Genomic DNA, 3,730 nt, shown 5'->3' on the forward strand with positions numbered 1-3,730 from the left:
CTTGCATTTTTGACTTACTGTATCTTGCAGATCATTCCATATTAATAGTTTTTTCTTTTTAATGCAGCCAACTTATTCCATTGTATAAGTGTGCTTTATTCTACTTAATCAGACCCCAAATGATAGGATTGGTTCCAGACTTGCTATGACAGATGATATTCCAGTGAATAACCTTACATAGCCTACATAGGCATACTTGTAAGAAAAATGGGATCTCAGGGTCCACAGGTGGGTGTATATGTAATTGATGAAGAGTGTCAAATTGACCTCATGGAGGCTGTGTTCTCCCACCAACAATGTGCTGGGAGGAGGAGTAGCTTTTCCCCATAATAAGGTATGTTATCATTATTTGATTTTTGCTAAGCTGATAGGTGAAAAATGGTAGATCAGTATATTTTAAATTTGCATTTTCACTATTCTGAGTGCTGTTAATCATCTTTTCATACATCAAATAGCTATGTATTCCTTTCCTGTGAACTCTCCGTCTGTATCCTTTACCAAAGGCTTTTTAATTTTTCTTATTAACTTGAAGTACTTTATCTAGTAGGAAGATGAGGCTTTTCAAAACCATCTGATATATGTTTTTGTCTAGGTTGTCTTTTGACTTTGCTTAATAGAGACTCTTTTATGGGTCTTTAATGACATTTAGTTTTTTAGTCTTTCTTAGAGCTTCGCCATTCTGATATTAAAAAAGCAAATGAATGAATCTTTCCATGGTTTGCAGAATTTTGGGAGAAGGCTTCTTCATTTTTTCATATAAATGTTAGAACTAGGCTTTAAAAAAAATTCATTATTTTTAGCTGGACTGCATTTAAATTTCACAGGTTCACCTAAGAGGAAATGAAATTCTGTGATGCATTGTTAAGCCTCCTTACTTGATCTAGTTATCCGAGTTCCTTGTACATTTACGTTCCCAGACATTTTGTCTGTTTGTTCACTATTACAATGAAAGAATGGATACCATTAATATCTCGATTGTTTGTATGGCATCAGGATTTGTAAACGCTCTTGAGCTATTTTTAATATAGTGGATTTATAAGGACAGGAAGAGAGAATGCAGGGAGGGCTGTCAGCTGTAATAGAGGAAGGTGGATTTTCAGGAAGCCAGTTTGTCTAAGGGCACTTTAAACTTTCCAATGCAGTATGTTCAGTGACTATTGGGTGTGGTGAATGTTTGTCAAGCTTTGGGCCTGCCCAGCCCCTTTGAACCTCTTCTTACATTTTAGGACTTCTCCAAGTTATGACACCTGACTTCCTGGGTCTGCCTTCCCTGCTTCCCTTGCAGTTAGGGCATGAGCATGTGGCCCAGGTTCTGGCAACCAGCTGCAAGATATCAGTTTGGAAGCAAATACCATAAAGAAGGAGGTGCTGTGCAGAATTCCTTCCAGGAAGGCTGCTGAAAGACAGACATCCAACTGACAAAGGTAGCTGTGGCACATCCTGGCGATAAAATCCTGTGCTCAGCATTAGGAGTGTGGGCAGAGATGCTTTAGCTCAGTGGCATTGCCACTGGAGGAGTCTGATGGTATAACTTGGACATCACTCTTGGATGGCTAATTTCTGAGCCTGATTCTCTGGCCCTCCAGAAGATCCTGAAAGGGACTAAATATTCTTCAATAAATTCCCTTTTTGCTTAAACTACTCGAGTGGCCTCTGTCTGCAAATCTGACTGATAAAATGAGGTGGTTGTATATTCGGTGGCTTCCATTTTTCTGTTTTAATTGCTTTTCAATGGCTTTCTTTCCTAATCTTCCAAACTCATGCATTATAATTGAACTATGAAAAACAAGAGATTATGTGGATCATTAGGGCCCCATATTAAAGACAATATGATATAAAGAATCCTAAGTATTTACATTCAGGGCAGGCCCATCCTCAGTCTTAAAATTCTCTACATAATTCCACACTTATGATATGCTGTAAACTTGATGAATCCTAATTAGAAAAAGGAATATTTGGCAGATGGAGGTCTTTTTGTAAAGTGGCCTCTTCCTAGGACAGCTCCCTGAAGCCTAGTCACCAGGCTCAGGTCAGTTCTATGTGAGGCCAGAGCCAGTATGCTATAGAAGCTGGCACACGTATCCATCAGACCACCCTTGACTAACACTGGCCTGTGGCTCTGTGTTTTCCTCCTCTAAAACTTCGTCACATATAAAGACACACACACACACACACACACACACACACTTGGTTCTCAATGATAGACTTTTCCATTTTGTGATCATTATTTTATGTATAGATTTTATATCTCTGGTTAAACAGTTAATTCCTCAGAGGCAAGAACCACATCTTGTGTTTCTTTTGTATTTCTCACAGTACTGAGTAGACTGTCCAAACATTGTAAGGGTTTGTTTAATAAATATTTGCCGATTGATTTCTTGATTTCTGTATTGGGGCTGTTGAATCTAAATTACATGGATGTCTCATCACTTTTCAGTGTGTGTGTGTGTGTGTGTGTGTGTGTGTGTGTGTGTGTGTGTGACTCTGACTGGGTGTGTGTGAGAGAGAGAGAGAGGGAGAGGGAGAGGGAGAGGGAGAGAGAGAGAGATCTGAGAGTCAATAAATAACAAACTCCAGTATGGAGTTTGGAGCCAGAAAAGTTGAAGATACAAGTCTCAGCCTTGTGTGAGTAACCTATCTTAGATCGTCATGCATAAATTGGGGCTATAATAATACCTACTCCAAACATCTCTTAAGATTGGGAGCCTTGTAAGAGATAATATATACTTAAAGCACCTTGTGATTATTATCTGGTCCACATGAAATGGGACCAGAGAGAGAAGTGGAGAAGAGACTCTAAAATTAGTCTGTAGAGAAGGAATCACTGCTGACGTGACCCACTGGGTTTGGTTCCATCTGCCTGGGGCCAATGGGTTTTGTAGTACTGGACTATTGGGTTTCCAAGTATATCTAGGTAGCAGGCATTCTCCTCTTTATTCCCCACTCCTAGCCAAAGCCATCGACTCTACCTCAGGCTTCAAAACATCTAAACCTACAGTCCGATGCCCTGTCCCACCTTCTCCTGGGTTCAGGCCCCGGTCCTCTCTTACAGCTTTGGCTGCTTTCTGCCTCTGGTCTCTGACCTCCTCCCCACTTTATACAAGGCAGTTATTGCTCTAAAAGAGCAAAGCTGATTACCTCACTCTTCTAAGAAGCTGTGTTAAATATCTAAATCTACATATCTATGGTGTTAAATATCTAAATCTATATATCTATGGTGTTTCTATATCTAAAGAGGGAAGCCCAGTTATGAGGCTATTGCAGTCAAGTGAGAGACGCTGGGTGTGTGAACTAGGATAGATGAAGAGGTGGGAAAAGATTTGAGAAAGAATATATAAAACTATAAACTCTCTCTGTATTGTTATACAAACTCTGAACCATGGTTATGTCTAAGATTTCTCTATTCATTTATCCAACAAATATTTATTGCAAGCCTACCATGTGACAGGCACAATTCCAGGCACTGTGGTTATGAGGGGACAATATAGAAACAGGTCCTGCCTTCTCGTAGCTCACAGTCTAGGAAAGAAAGAATATATAGAAAATCAGTAGGAAATTCATTAGGGCCACAGGATTGTGACTTGGGAAACTACTTGAGATAAACTGGTTAGGTGAAAGTCATCTGAGGAGGCAACATTTAAGCAGAACTTCAATAAGGAGGAAGAGTCAGCTGGACACAGAGCTGGAGAATAATAGACAGAAGGAAAAGGAAGAGTAAAGACCCTTGGGC

This window comes from Pteropus alecto, unplaced genomic scaffold (assembly GCF_000325575.1).
Source record: "Pteropus alecto unplaced genomic scaffold, ASM32557v1 scaffold100, whole genome shotgun sequence".
NCBI lineage: Eukaryota > Metazoa > Chordata > Mammalia > Chiroptera > Pteropodidae > Pteropus > Pteropus alecto.